Source organism: Epinephelus lanceolatus, chromosome 4 (genome assembly GCF_041903045.1).
Source record: "Epinephelus lanceolatus isolate andai-2023 chromosome 4, ASM4190304v1, whole genome shotgun sequence".
NCBI classification, from domain to species: domain Eukaryota; kingdom Metazoa; phylum Chordata; class Actinopteri; order Perciformes; family Serranidae; genus Epinephelus; species Epinephelus lanceolatus.
This window is the reverse complement of record NC_135737.1, coordinates 33,868,796-33,886,020: the sequence shown is the minus strand read 5'-3', so window position 1 is coordinate 33,886,020 and position 17,225 is coordinate 33,868,796.

Genomic DNA, 17,225 nt, shown 5'->3' with positions numbered 1-17,225 from the left:
ATTCTGCCACTACAAAATATTAAATCCTCAATTGTACAGTTAAGTAAAGTTTTGAGTGAGTCAGTCTTTATATGTGGATGTAAAATAACATGTCATATTCTGTTTGCACATTGTTGTTGGCATGTCAGTAGACTGATGACATTAAATAAAGTCAGTTCTTTGTAAACATGCATGGCAGGGCAGTCGATTATAATTATCACAAGAGAAGTAACTTTTCTTAAACTATATTTTTGTGGAAAGGAGATGTGAACAGATGTCTTTACCTAAACGTGTATGTGAGTCTAATTGTGTGAGTGTGTGTGCATTTCAGATATGTGACATCAGCCCAAGAGTGCTTTATTTAATTTTCCTTAGTGGTGTCAGATTTCATGTGCACCCGTGTTTCGGTGTTTGTGTGTTCTCGAGTTGCAGCGCTGACGTTTTGCTAAAGCAGCAGTGAGGCAGCAAATTAAGCAATTCTCGGTTGGATAAAGATCACAAGAACAATATTGGCAACCTGAAGTGAACAAGCTGAACCTTTGGACTTTTGGAGCTTCAATTAAAAGAGCTCTTTCCCCACCTTGTTTTCCCGTGCTCCTAAAGTGCTGCGGGTGGCAGCTGAGTAAAGGCCAATCACAATCTTCTCTTGCTTTCTCTCAGATATGTATGACTTTTTCCTTGTCCTGTGGCTGCGTGAATTGTTTCGTCAATTTCTTGTCACACATTGTGTCTCAGTGAGAAGAGTCAAAACGTCTCATGTACTGAAATACTGCAACATCCTGCCACTGTGGGGTTGTTTTGATGTCACCCTGTTCTGTCTCAATCCTTTTCCAAAGCTCCTTATATTACCTTGTTTGAAGGATACTGGATTTTTTTTTAGATGAAACAGAGGTGATTATTTGAATAAAATATGCTTGCAGTAGATAATAATTATTTTCCTCTACTGTTAACACTAAAATAATTTTTTGAAGTGAAAAACAGAAAAAGGACAGTGTCAGCATTCCCTCCTCTGAAGCTGCAGCAAGCCAGCTAAACCGCCTTGCACTAATCCAGTTAGCTCCCCCATAATTCCTCTTTGTGCTAAACAGTTACAGCAGTCATCAGCCATACAAATATCCGAGCCACTGATCTCTCAGGTCATACATGGATACTGCTGAGGCCCCTGAAAACAACACAAACATACAGTATGCTGTGTTCAAACTCCATACTATTGACACATCCTTGTTACTTCCTGTCAGCTGTACCAAGGAAATGTAGCTGTAGCTGACAAGGAAACTATAAAAGCAGGAAAGGAAGTGACGTCAGTGACAGCGTTCAAATTTTGCATTTGAGCCAGACTCAACAGGACAGGCACGGCAAATCGTACTATTAACCATCATACCTTTACTGTTTCACCTTTGACTTGAAAATCCTTCCACCAAATTAAAAACTTTAAAATGATGTGATGCTTACCAATGCTTTTTTATCAAATGTGTGCATTTGTTTTCCTTGTTATAATTCTCCAAAACAGAGTATGGCTCTGTCTGTCGGCTGCATCTCGGAGGTAGAGCAGGTCGTCCAATAATTGGAAGATCAGCGGACCCATCTCCGGCTCCTACAGTCTGCATGTCCTTGGAAAAGATAATGAAACCCCAAAATGCTCCTGATGGCTGTTCCATCAGTGTGTGAATGCATGTGAATGGTTACTGAGCAGCAGGTGGTACCTTGCACAGTAGCCTCGGCCATCAGTGTGTGAATGTGTGTGTTAATGGGTGAATGTGACGTAGTGTAAAAAGTGCTTTGAGTGGTTGGAAGACTAGAAAGGCGCTATACAAGTACAGTCCTTTTATCATTAACGAACCAAACCTCAATCTGTTAATGATATTTAATAATATTCAGGAGGGCTAACGTTAGATAATGTTTTCTACTGTGTCATGAGGTGCTTTTCGCCAAATTATCATAAGTCTGAACCTTCATCACTTACCGGTACATGTTACTTTTGTTTATTAATGAACTAAGTTAGCATTTGCACTTTGTTTAGATCATGTTAGCTACAGTAGCAACTAGGGCCGTAACGGTACATGTATTTGTGTCGAACCGTTCGGTACACGACTTTCGGTTCGGCACGACCCTGTACCGAATTATTGGGCGCAGGATATTACTTTATTTTATTTTGTTTTATTTTAATTCCGTTTTTGCGAGCCGAACCATTTAAAATATCTAGTTCCCTGATGGACATAATTGAGTGACGGACCGAGTCCTGTAAATCTCCGCTTTCACTTTGTGCAGCGCATTCTCGCATTTTGACAACATGGCAAGTGAGCCTGATGAACCTGAAAACCCACCCGCAAACCTTAAGTCCTCCGTTTGGGAACAATTTGGTTTCAGGGTAAAATACGAAGATGGAAATAAACAAGCTGACAAGACAAAAGCAGTGTGCCGACACTGCAGAACAGCGGTCGGGTATGTACTTGGAAACACGTCTAACATGCTAACGCATCTAAAGCGACACCACCCGAGTTTGAACGTTAACCGGCACGACTAGAAAAAGCAATCTGGTGCAAACTACAATATCGTCGTCATTTAAAAAGAAAGAGCGTTTCCCTGACCATCGCGCTAAAGAAATAATCAACGCCATTGGAGCTGAGTAAAATTGTTTAAGCTGCACTTTAGATATTGAAGCATGTTTTGTTTACTGCACTTTAACAAAGTGGGAAAGCTAAGTAAGTTCCTAGTAAAACTGAATCTGAGCAGGCTTTAAAGCTGACCAGCTGCACTATACTTTTTATTTTAATTGAGTAAAACTGTTAAAGCAGAAATGTATATTTATATTTTTCATTCAAAAAATGTGTTAAAAAAACAGCAGGATTTTATATGTATTTGTTTCATTCAAAAATTGTGTATAAAGAGTTAACTGCTGTGGTGGTATGTTTTAATAAGGTTACCAATAAGTAAAAGATATTTAATAGTTATTTAATAGATATTTTTTTCATTACTGTACCGAAAAAAAACGAACCGTGACTTGTGTACCGAGGTACATACTGAACCGAGATTTTTGTGTACTGTTACATCCCTAGTAGCAACAAATCTGTTGAGACGCCACACATTACAGACAGATAATCCTTGTGAAGGTGGAGGCAAACTGCAAGGCATTATGGCGTACGGTCAAGTCCCACTTTGGCAGTTATTTACCAAACTGACAGGATAAACTGCCATGAAACTGTGTGTAAATATCAACAGTCCCCAGAGGATGAACCCTTCTGACGTTGTGCCAAATATCAATTTGTCCAGTGCTTCAGTTTAAGAACAAGTACATGAAAAACAAATGACACCACCAGCCTCAGCTGTACTTTGTGTTAAGTGCCAATGAGCAAATATTAGTGTGATAACACACACTAACCTAAGATGGAGAACAAGGTAAGCATTATACTGTCTACACATCAGCATGGTACAGGCCTACTCTATACACATGTGCTGGCGTGTCAGCACAGCATGGCAGCGATTTGCATCTCCATTACAACAGGAAGGTGTTACTTTAACTGATGACGTGCTTGTATTGAGTCAATGACATTTAATAGCAGCAGGCTGATCCACAGTAAACAGTCCCATGCTATTTTTGTTGTGAGTGTTTTCCCATCACACAACACGGCAGGTAAAAGATGTTTACCTGTCAGAGGTGAGCTGTTTGCAGAGGTGCGGTAAGAGCCTGTTGTCTGCAGCTCTTCACGTAACATCTGACTGTAGCTGTTTCTGCTTGGACTCTTCCTCCCTGCGGTAGTAGTAGACTCGTTTTTATTCCGCTAATCCGGTGCTAAACACATTTTATTTCCAATAAATTCTTTACAATAAAAGTCTGCCATTATTTTGTTATTTAAAACTTTTCATTGTGAACCTGCAAAATCAGGAAAAATTGAGTTTTCATCAGCAGTAACTTCACATGTACAGCTGAGAGCAAACACATACCTGTCAAGTTTTGGATTTGAAAATAAGGGAAAATTTTCGGCCAAAACGGGAGACTTGACAGCTATGCAAACATGAGGGATGCAGGAGAGAACCTAAACTCAGACTGCAGAGATTCAGTTAGATGCTAAACGTGCGCTGAAAACTGAACACACAGAGACTTTTTAAAACGCCTTTCTCTCTGATTTTCTACACAGACATGAGTTGAGTTTTGCAACACATGCTTGTTTGAAGGGGAGAAGGGGGTTCAGCACAGGTTGGCCGCAGTCAGCGAGATGTCACTGCAGTCCTCTGGGAGGCGGGTCTGGCGTGCTATGGCCCGACTCTGGAGAGAGTCCATCTTGGGCGCAACTTGGCAAGACTTGTTGCATTTTAACTGGCAATGGGAATGCAAATCAATGTGTCAGCATGTCAGCTTTGCCAAAAGTGCCAATGGAACATGCTGATGTTAGCCTTTAGCTGAAAGCACCACAGTGCCTAAGCAAAGCCTCACAGAGTATGGCTGTTGACCATTTGTCTTGTTTGTTTTTAAAGCTCTTTTTCAAGCTGTCTTGTTCGTTGCTACTAACCAGTTTGTTTTACACCTGTGAGAGGCTTCTTCATTTCCTCTGTGCGTTGCATTGTGGCACAGTTGCATAAAATACAGCTTTTTTGCATGAAAAATTACATTCATTTTGACAATTTTCCAGGGTGACCACACTACGCGATCAAAACCGAGTTATTAGATACTGCATGTTGCATGAAATTGTAGCACAGCTCCTATGCAATCAAAATGTTATTTCTCATTAGCCTGCAAGTGTCTGTGAAGGGCACTACAAGATTCAAGTGACAAGAAGCAAATGTTAAAGCTAAAGACGCTGAAAATGGCTGTCTCTTACTGACAGAAATTTCCAAGTAAAAGCTTATAATCCACCTAAATACAATAAGTGCACATCCAACATGGATTACAGCATCTTGGTGAAAAACACTGAAACAAACTGGGAAAGATTTCTAAAAAGGCACTGTGACATGCCAGATGAGATCATCTCCCCTTGGTGTGCTAGAAAATGTGTGAGTGTCTGATCCTGCATTTTAGGTGCGTGAAGTACCACTGACATTTCACATTCTGATTGCTGCCACTCGAGCCACCACATGTTCACATTTATCAGAGAGACAGAGGGTGAGAAAGTGCGAGTTATCAGCATGACTGATAGCTGCTCATCTGTCTCACAAGCACCGAGTCAACAAACATAACTTGGCACTCGGCTATGCAAAGAAGCCACTCTACTGTTGCACAACATCGTAAGTTAACAGAAAATGTCAAACTATAATTTCTGACAAACGAACGAAGAGCCACTGAGGGAAGTTGTGGCAGGTGTTGAGCGCTGAGTACACCTGTGCTGTGTTTTGATGCAGCTAAGACCTCCAGCACACGGAGCAATTTATGTGACCATGAAACCATGTAAATCCATGAGGTTTAGCACAACATATGCCAACACAACACTCCCGTCATGTGACAGGGATATCAATGAATTCAAGCTGAACGTAAGTGTGTTTGCCTGAATATCTCAAATTAAACTGAGACACTACTCCAAGAAAAAACAAGTAATCGCAGCACACACACACACACCATACACACATAAACATGAAAGGCATATGCACCCACCCACCACCCACACTATTGTTGATATCCACAGCAGTAGGAGGCAGATCAAACAGCAACAGGTATTATTACAAGATGGCCAAAAGCACTCACCACGCTCATGAGGGTCGATCTCTCTTTCTTTATAAATGGTACTTTTTTTTTTTTTTTTAAATCTGTCCCTGCTCTCCCGCTGCTTCTATCGCTACAACCTCTCACTGAGGCTCAGGATAGAGGGTATTTGGCTTGAGTGTATGTGTGTCTTAGTGTGCCTAATCCCTGCTGAGTAGAGTGGGTGCTAGGCAGCAAATGTTCACTGGAGAGTTAAACACACAAAACAGGGGTTAATTTGGGATTTGTTATGTGGCGGGGACCTGTTTTCATACGGTGGCAGGCAGGCAACGGTCTTCTTTTGTTAAGTTTTACAGCATTTTACATGTACCAATGTAGCAATTAATTTACTTGAATAATCTAGAAATACTCCTGTGTGGCCTACATTCTCCACAGCCAAATTCCCTCCAGGTTTAGAAGACTCCTTTCTCTGGAAACCAAACCTTTTAGTAGGTATCTATGCTTAATAATCACAGTATCACACTAATTTAGGATGCAAATGAATGCCCACGCTTGTCCACATACATTGATCACTTCATTGTGTGCTGAGACAGAGCAGAGTGGGTGGTGAGGGCTGACTGTCAGTTTTTTCAAGCTGTACGGCGTCTAGACGAGTAGTTTCAGTTTAGTGTTGCTGTGTGTGTTGCTAAAATAGGACTGTCTACTCATGTGAGTACAGCATTATTTTTTATTTTTGCCTTTTGTTGTTAACATTTAACCCATCTCACAATGTTTTTCTTAATCAAAGTGTTTTTGTTGCCTAAATCAAAACACAGACAGGAATCTGGGCAAGAACCCGCGATTCTGATTTGGATAGCCCATGTTTTGCTGTCCAGGATCAGCTAATCCATCTTATTGTTACACCAGTTTTTTAAAACAACACTGGATGGAATCACCCTGATCCAGACAGAAACTTTTCAAGATACCAAAGTGCTCTAAATCAGCGATTCCCAACTGGTCTAGCCACAGGGTCCAGATTTCTCTTTGGTCATTTGGTCAAGGTCCACACAGTTCTAGGTATTCAGCATCATTCTTGCATTTGGCCATGTCATTGAGCTAGTTTGCTGTCGCTGTCATGTATTCATCTATTAGTCACTCACTCTACAGCAGGGAACGGCACTTCAAAGTAAAAGCTCTGTGCCAGAAATTCACTGTACTTGAAAATAAAGACTGTTTTTAACAAAAACTTGATACGTTCGTGAGTCACTTGTGGTCCATCCAGAATGGACCCTGGACCCAATTTCGGACCAGGACCCACCAGTTGGGAACCACTGCTCCAAATGGGACTACATGTCACAATGTAGGCAGTCTGCTGACAAACACACTGCAGTTACCACTTATTGCCATAGGTGCCGCCCAAGGGAATAAACAGAGATCTTTTGACAGCTTTTTGAGGAACATCCACTTTTTACTAAACTGTACTGAAAGTCTTAATAGGTAGCCTAATGTCTGATTTAGTTTCTTTATCACAATGACTGTTAAACAACTTAAGTGCAAAATATAAATAAATGCATGTCGGTTTAAGTTTTAATACATTTTGTCGTTGAAATCCACCCTGAATCCACCCTTCCGCTACCCTGGAAATCCAGAGTTCTCGCGAGAGCACAATTTGAATTTGCTCAGCGAGTCACTCTGGCAATCAGTAATGATGCTCATTACCCATGCCGTTGGAGTCGAGCTGCACCAATCACATCGGTGTATCTGATATAGGCAGGCCAGAGGCGAGCTAAACAGATGACGACAGTGCTGCAACGACGAAGTCTGGAATCAGTCAGTAAACATTGCAAGATGGCTACGGATGAACACCAGTTGTTTGAAGCGGCTTTGGCCGCTACAGTGAACGAGTTAGACTTGGCTTTTTCTCTAAAAGAGGAACAGAAGATGGCGCTCGAATCTTTCCTTTACAAGAAGGACATTTTTGCTGTTTTGCCAACCCGATACAACAAGAGTCTAATCTATTTGTTCTGATTGGTCGTAGTGTTATCCAATTGCGTGCAGTGATATTTTCAAATGCATGCTTGGTGCCACCCCACGAGTTGGGCCATTTTCATTACTCATATCCAGACCCTAAATCTTTCTAGATTTAGGGTCTGGATTTCCAGGCTACCCTTCTGCTGAAATCAGGCTAATCTGATTTTTTGGACTACAAGTATCCCAATCCTACTAAAAAGTTTTGAACAACACATCCAGATCAAAATTAAGACTGGATTACATGGTCTTACCCAATTTCAGAATCCTTAGCCAAAATTCCTAGCATGGTAAATAAATGTAGTGTTTCATTAGAAGAAAGAAATGTATCTAAACAAAAACGAGGCGGTGATTATTTTCTCACTACGATGTAATTATGAATGCAGTTCAGTGATATACAAAAGTAATTTCTAGGAGACAGGGTTGAAACTGTAGTTTTGCTGAAATACTGCCAAATACACTTGCTTTAATGACACATCTTGGAGAGGCAGAAGCGGTGTAAACACATGCTTGGACAGAGGATAGGCCCTCATGAGGTCAGACATACTGTATGTTATGTAATGAAACTAACTGAGCAGTAATGCAGCTAATTAGATATATTTGTTTTTCCTCATCAACAGTCTGCTGACGACAGTCCAGCTTCATCAACGTGTAAAGGACGTCAACCTACAGGATGTAAACAATAGTTTCTTTGTCCAGCTGTCTCCAGAGCAAGTCATTCCTAATGAACGCAAAATCTCTGACATACTCACGCACACACACACAGACACACACACACACCACAAAGGTATAAGTAGATTAGTGGGCTGTATGATGAGCCCTTAACAGGACTAGTCCTTGACATAGAGGCCAGCAGAGCATGACAACAATCCCAAACCTTGACAATGAGCCAAACTCTAATGCGTTTAGGGATGGTGATAACCTAAAGGGTGCAGCATGCCTGGCACCAGAGGGTGGATGGGAATATACAGGAAAACAAACCCGGCAGTCTGTCCTTAAAGACGACATTTGACCTTTTCAGCGTAGGACAGCAAACTGCAGCAACACTGAAGCTGTATGAATATAGTAAATGGTTCCGAAAATGATCCATACACATGAAAAATCCTATTTGGATAGATAAGACAGTATTGACAATCATTTCACAGGTCCGAACTGCTTCCAAAACTGTAAAAATACATCACCTTGACTGTTTTGCTTTGCCTAATTTTTAGATGTTTGCTTGTTTTCCATTTGTGGGTGGACATGACATTCTGTGATATCTGTTAGATTTCCCGAGAGAGAAAGCAGGAACTATTCACCCCTCATTCAACTATGTCTGTTGACTAAAAGCAACAGCCTGCGAGAGCATTTGCAGTGAGCGAAGTCGGGTTAAACACACGCACACAAATACCCGGGGGCTACCCACCACTATCACATATGCTTGGCCTGTGAGCAGCTGGGTTTTCTGGGCATCACAGAACTTCAGCTGCTGTCTTAAAAGCATGGCCTCCATTTACTCAATTTTCACCAATGCAATCAAAAGCACGGCATCATGTTCAGTTTCCCCTCAAGACTCAATACTTTCATATTTTCAAAAAAGTGTCAGCAACTGTTACTGCTAATACTAATTACATGGTGGATCAAGCAAAATGTGATCTGCAACTTCAAACTGACCAAAAGCAAAAAAAAAAAAAAAAAAAAAGATACAGAATTGAATGGTTTTTCATTCTGTGTGTGCTGCTTGAAGTCTACTCCTCCTCATCATAAAGCAATGCAGATATTAATCCTAGATGCAGATTTGTTCACATACACAAACACTCTCACACACATACACACACACCAGATATAGCCGGAGGACAGGAATAAGAGAAATGCAGATTCTCTTGTTGTTTTAATGGAGCACGCCGACCAGCAATCAGCCAAGAATAAATTTAGGGTGCATAGCCTAAAGTGTAACATTTTACTTTGTCTATGTATTCAAGAAAACCAAAGACGAGCTCTCAATTCTTTTAGATGAACACATATATAAAAATTTCCTCTTATCATGGATGAGTCCAGTGACATGCAAGGAGTCTTTTACGCTTGGTTTCCTTGCTGCGGAGCAGACATAACATGTTTTCCACTGCTCAGTTCAGAGGCTACATTCTCCTGCGTCCACTAAAACACACACAGATGTGGAGAGATTAACTGGGTGTAAGCGCACCTTGCTGACCTACAGTGCACTTATGCTTTGTTTTACCACAGGGATTGCTCCCAGCACCCCTTGACAACAATTAACCATTACCCGGGCCACTAGCTCACTGCTGTTATGGGCAGTAACCAGTTCAGACTGGGTTGAATGGTGCCAGAAATTAAATGGAAAATGAATGGATGTTGTTATGAAAAGGGTATATTATAGAGACGTATTGTGTGACTTTAAAAGAAATGTATTGAATTTTCTTTAAATTATCCTTTTAGATTAACAAAGGGAAAATTTGCCACCTTTTATGTGGATGTCCAGTTAGTGTAGATGGTAAATGTAGTCAACTTAAGCAACAAATTCCTCAGTGCGTGCTTCTTTTTACAGAGAAGCTAAGTTCGTCTGCTGGTCCACATAAGTCAGGATGCACTGCAGTGTATCACCACTATAGCCTGTAGCTATTACTTTTCTGGCCAAAACATAGAGTTAGGTGGCAAAACTACTCACTCAATGGTCATGTGCCATCTCAGCCCTGCGTCTCTTGGTTATTTTGTCCAGATTATCCTCAGGACCCTGAAGAACGTCTTCAGTAGCCACAGCCTCAGCTTCTGTCCACCAAATTCCTTCAGCTGTGAACTCTGGCTCAAATAAATATGGCTAAATATCCAATAAATTCAAAACACTTTAAGCTGTATCCTCGGCCATAACATCCTCTGCACTCATTGTGGGATGTCATTTTTGCTGTTGGAAATGAAGCTAGTTTGTAATACAAGTGAAGAGAATAAGGAGGTTCTGTTTTTGAGCAGCATCCAGCCACCTGGCTATCAAGTCCAGGCTGAAATAGCCTGTGGTTCTTCCTTGCCTCCAAGTCACTGTCACATTGTCGAATGACAGCCCTGGATGCAGGAAGAACAACAAATTTGCAGCTGCAAAATCAGCTTTCTTGGTTAATATGGCATGCACTGAGGAATTTATTGCTTCAGTCAACTACATTCATCATGAACAGTATTTGATCATCCACATAAAAGGTGGCAAATTTTCCCTTTGAGAATAAAAACAAACAATGAATGCTCAAGGCATAACTTTCAATTTTGACAGATTATCCTAATAGCTAGGCCCACTACATGCACACTAACCCTCAAAAGTCCTGTCCTCACTGTGACGCTGTCAGTTCAAACAAAACCCGGGTGACTTTGGATGGATTGTTGACACGCTTGGCTTTATTCACAGTGAGGACAACAGATCATCTTTCCAAAATCTGTCCTCATCTAAAAAGGGTGTAGTAGCTCAGTCAGAAAGTCGTGTTTCTCCCAAATGAATGCAGCTAGAGCACTCTTATCTGACAGTCCAAATGAGAGCATGTGTCAACACAAAGGATGTGTATTTCACTATTATTTCACTCCCCTTTATCTAACCAGACAGGTCCATTAAGATTTTTTTGATATGTGATTGATCCGCTCTCACCAGAGACATTCAAGTTCAAAGATGGGCTCTTTATCTCATTTCTTTTATTTGAAATAAGCGAGACTTTTGTCAGTCTGGGGGGGAGGAAGCAGTTGAAAACAGCCGCAACTCAGACCAAAACACTCCTCGACCCCAATCATCCAATTCATCTCCTACTGCACCCTCACCCGCAGTCTTTTTCTGTTAAGAAAACCTATCAGACATCTGTCTTCTGCTGCCCGGAGGGATAACACACACAGAAAGAAATGTTAGGGGAGTGACAACAGGGGGAAACAAGAAGAGCAGAGGGCGAAAACTGACTACTGAGGGAGGAGGTGAAGAGCATTGGCAACACAACATGGCAGCTGGGTGCACACACGCAGTCACACACATACTGTAAATTAATTATGAACAGTAAACAGTAAATTAGCAGAAAGAAGTAAACATGAAAATTAGGACAATAGTTCTTTTCTGATGTCTACAGTGCAATAAATATCAGCAATGCCCCAAATCAGGGGTGCCAGGTTTCAGGGGCAAGTTAGACAATGCCAACTTCCCCTTAAACTTAAGACTAGGTCCTTGTAAAGATAAAAGTTATTCACAGAGCATCTTAGACCTTAAAAGAGCTCTTAAGGTGGAAAAACTGTCAGGAGTAGAGAGGAGGACTTTTAAGAAGCTTAGGAGTTTCTTAAGCTGAGGAGAAAACGGTGGAAACACAAAGAGGTCTGAGGAATATTCTCCAAACGCTGGACGGGAGTGAGTAAATGAAATGCTACGGAGTAGATCGTGCAGGGGTAATGTGTATGGTCGATGTCATTAGGGATACGCACACCTTTCCCACCCAATGCAATAACGATATATCGCCAGGAAAAAAATGATCACAAAACTGAGATATTTGAAAAACTAGAAAACTGCAGCAGTGATGACTTGGGTCTGTCTCAACCTTCCATCAGCTGAGCGATCACACCAACAATGAGAACACTTTCATAGTCAGCAGCTCCTTTTAATATCCACTGGGTGTCCACACCTTGCAGGCTCAAAACGGTGTGTCTGCGACAAACAATCACACCTGCTAAAAGAGTGTGTCATACCTAGCAATGGCGTCAACCACACTTCCTCACTAAGATAAAGGTTTCTGTCCGTCCTTACTTAGAGTTGCACTGAGAACTTTCCTAAATCACTCCTAAGCTAGGGTTCCTTTCTAAAAATGTTTAGGCTAAGCTAAGAGCTCTCTCAGAGAACTCTCCGAATGTTTCTGAATACAACCCCTGATGCTGTGCTGGCTTTGCGCTGCTTAATGCAAGTCCAAAACAGTTCTTTGAAAAGTTTTCAAGCAGCTCTGGCATCTACTGTAGAAACCTTTACGTGTGATCAATTTGCCTTACCACGTTTTCCGAACAAATCCTGGCTGTTGCTGCATGAGTCATTAAATGCAGTACTTCTGCAGCATGTAGGACTTCTTGGAATGAAATTACCTGGTACTGTGTGAGCAAATAACAGAGCTCGACAAATAGGGCGAGAAATGTTAAAAATAACTCTTCTCACACAATAACTCTAATCAAATGAAATTGCTCAACCTTTAAAGGTTGCTCTTAGGCAACCCATGGGATGGGGTATAAAACACAACAGGCTTTTTTACTGCTTCATCCACAGCGGGGTTATTAATTGCCCCTGCCGGTGTTGCCTTCCCTCCATGGGAAAACTGACAAGGCCGTTTTCTATTAGAGAGGCCACACACTTGTAAAGGGGACTGAGCCCCAGTGACCTGACCCCACTGGTCAGCAACATGTTTCATGTCACTGGCTTTGATTTCCCAAGTCATTTTCCTAATTTGCAAAATGTCCCAGCTCTCTGAGCTATCAGTACTTGCTGCTGTATCACCCTGGCACCTTTAAAAACTTTTTATTTATTGGTTATGCCAGAAGTATGACCGCCATGTGGCCTTTTTGGTTCCAACTTGCAAAACAGCGGCCTCTAATTCACATTCAGCATCAGCTTTTAGGAGGGGAAATAAGCCTGCTTCAGGTGAAGCTAATTGGATAGATAAATGGGATGGAGACTGGTAAATTGCTCCTGTGTGGGTTAATGAGATGAGCGCTACCTTAACTGTTTGGATGAAGTGAACCAGGAAGGAGGTGCTTCTTATCAGGGAAGCATGGTGATTTATAAAGGGAAACTATAGGTAAGAGTATGATCCGTTTTTAAAATGTGGCCTTTATTTACTGTGTTTAACCACCCCCACATCAGAACAGTCAGTAGGAGTTTAGTAAAGCAAACCAAATTGTGTTTGATGGGGCACTCAGCCAACCCTGAAGCTCCGCATCTGGAGATTGAAGTGGGTCTCTGAGGTGGTGGGCGAGAGCTTCTTCTCCTGTGCAACCCAAGCACACCAGGTTTGTTTCTTTGTTTGTGCATAGAAACTCTCATGCACCACAGGCACCACCCAGATTTTATGAGGGCTCAGGCAAAAGGTTTGATAAATCATAATGAGCTGAATTACCAAAGGAGAAGTGCAAAATCACTCAATTAGAGTTGGGTCGATTTCTGGTATTGCTGGTTCAGTCTGGTGTTTAATTTTCTGCAAACCGGCAAATTAAAAAGTAGTTTATCAACCTGTGCGGATGATATCACAGTGCTAAATCCAACTTTTATTACATTATCAACAAGCCATGTGAAAACGTGATTAATATAGTATTATGTTTGTTTAAAAACAGACACGTGGCAGAGACAGGCGCGGCACAGGGTGGCGCAGGGTGGCGAACCCTGCGCAGAGCTAGTTTCAAGCAGGCGGCGCAGCAGGGGGAGGTGTTGACAGATCCAGCTTGGGGCAGTGACAATTCATAAGTTGGGATAGAATGATATCTAGATTTGTTTGGGGGAGGCAAAATGCCTAGAGTCAGATAGAGAACTCTCCAGCTACCTAAAGATAGAGGCAGCATGGGTCCTCCAAAATTGACGGAGTACTTTTATGTTGCTCAGTTGCGACCTGTATATTGTCAGAATTTAAAGCAAAATGGAAAGATACAAAAAAAGAAAAAAATCAAAGTATGATTGGGGATAATAAACCATACAAGGAGCTAAACACACACACAAAAATGTTCAAGATTTAAGTAAAACAAAAAGAACGATTTCCAGTGCAGAGCTGATATTTACTGGTTTGATTAAATGATGTAACAGAAGTGCATATTTAATGGATTCAGTGTGGAAAGTCAGATGCTTGTTTGCTGTTGGGACAAAGTGTCATTATGTTCAACTAAGAGCTGCTGCTGAGTCAAGTGCGACACCTGGTAAAATTCTGTATACCAGTCCGGTCCAGCTCTTTAAATAAAACCAGCTGGAAAATGTTTACACCGGCCGTACTTTTGATTGTATGAATACTGTGGATTTTCATGCCAGTTTACAGTTTGGGCAAAACAAATTCACAGGATGTGGCCACAGTGAGATAAATGCAGGGGAAAAGGGAAATAAAGTAAAAAAGAGATGAAGAGCAAAGGAGAGGGATGAAAAGACACAGGGTCTCTGAGACTGAGTGGGTGAAAGAGACAGGAAGGTAAACAGACCAACAGAAAGCACAGTGTGTGAAAGGAACTGGGCAGAAAGAAGTGAGCAACAAAGAGAAAGGTCATGGCCGTAATTGGGAACATTCATCATGGGACAGTTTTAGGAGAAGGTGCTATGTGCCATCCATCCATTGAGCCACTGGCTCTCTGAGTGGTTGATGATAAGACTGTCTGGAGTCACGCCAGCCAGCTAACAGCTTCTGTCCATTTACTGCCGCATAATGCTTCAAAAGCTGCTCATACATCCTCACAGTATCCAAGGTCACTATAGCCTCCTGGTTATTCTCTGTGCTAAAGCTGGTGGTATACAGCATCAGTATGTAAATGGTGCAGGTCTGAATACAACACAGATGGCAATGTTGAACATGAAGCTGCAGGCACCGATGCAATCAAAGCAATCCTATAATTCTTTGAGAAGATAGGATTTAATTAAGCATTAAGCATATTCCTTTTAATATCTGTAAAGCCTTTATCAAACCTAAAATTATTATGTGTGATCTCTCCTGACATTTCTCTGTAGAAGAAGAAGGCCACAGTAACGGTAAAGAGAACAGAGGGAGGAGAAGCCACCGCAGCGTCCTGGAGGTGGAACATGTTAATGGATGAAGCTCTAAAATCTAAACTCCACATCAATCCTCCATCCCCGTCCGACTCCACTAAGGACACGGCAGTGAGTTCTCCTCCACTGCAGTCTCATACAGTAACATAGGAGCCTCTGAAGAGCACAAGCCAAAAGGAGAAATGAGCCAGAGTGTTGCTATGGGGAGAGCTAAAGTGGAAGAGAAGTAGAGGGGAAAAAATGGAGAAAGTAAAGGAAAAGAGCAGAAAGCATCAGACAGACGAGAGAGACTGGAGAGTGAAGTGAAAAGAGGATAACACTGGAGCACAAAGACAGAGTGCAACAAAAGAGGACAGACTTGACAGACTGTTATATAATGAGTTAACACAAAAATACTAACATAAATTTAGAGTTTATATGACACGCTTGCCTGCTTCTTGTCTGACAGTAATATATTATTCACAGAAAACCAACACTGTGCAGGATACAGATAGGGTTATTAGCAGGGAAGCTGAAATTAATTAGCTTGATAATTTACCTCAGACTGCGAGAGTAGCAGTAGCAGTCTCTTGAGAGGTGATCTCTTGCTAGCAGCTTGTTGCGTATTAAAAAGGTCATGTAAAAGTCTGCCAAGGGTACCATATAGTAGGTGGTACAAGCACTTGCATATGCAGTACGTTCTATTAGTACTGCACGTAGTAGTGCTGTCACGTTACTGGAATTTCTTACTTTGATGAAAGTAAATGGTATATCACATGTTGTTTTTTTTTTTTGTATGACTGGTTCTTTACAAGTTTTATAGCAACCTTAAAAAATGTTGGTATTTGGTACCATTGGGATAAACTGACCTTGAGGGCATAAATTAAAACATTTCAATAAAAGATAAATAGAATGAGGCTATAATTTGATAACAACTTTTCTTGGTTTGTAGTGGAGAACAGCGGAATGACTAGTAATTAATTAAAATGGTTTTACTAGGGCCTACCACTAGTCGATTAAATGTTAGTCAACCAGAAAGGTCATTTGTCAGCAAGATTTCATTGGTCGTTTAATCGCATAAAAAAAGGAGTTGTCGTGTTAAGTAGTAGGAGTCAGGTTAATTTCCAGGGCTGGTACCTGTGGTTATTCCACAGGCTAGTTAATAACATGTCGGGCAGGAAATCCAAAGTGTGGGATCATTTTGAGAAGGTGAAGGATGAACCCAAGGTGATATGTAAACTCATCTTCATTGGGCGACTACAAACATGACGTATCATCTGAAACATGGAAGTAGCAACATGCCCATTAGCCACTTAGCACAATCATTACTGCTTTGCCCACAGCGTCATTAACAGGCCGCTCGCTCAGTGTGTGACGTGCACTGGTAGATAAAATATAGGTCTATATTAATGAAGGTTCATTAGTACAGTTTTGTATTTCTCTGTAATGTAGCACAGTGTTAACAATGTTACTGATACTATTCTTTCTCACACCTTCAATTCAAACCATTGTGTTGCCCCGCCCAAAATATATTATTTAATAATTACATTAAGGGATAGTGCACCCAAAAATGAAAATTCAGCCATTATCGCGCGAGACCAGTGAAAGCACGTGAACACACGTGAACACACATGAAAGCGGTGTCCATGTCTCATGGTCTTGCGCAAGCACACACATGTGAACGCGGTTTACAGAGAGGCAGAAAAAGCTACATGCTACAATGAGGCTAAAAACAGAGTTCAAATAACTTTTTCCAAACAACTTTTTACGTCGGGGCTTCAGGACACTTGGATCACTACGGACGAGCAGTATGGAAATATTTTGTGGTTTCAATTATGCGTTTTTGGACGTCTGAATCTGGGGCGCCGTAAGCCTCCAAGTGGAGTTGTATTGCTACCCCCTCTCCCC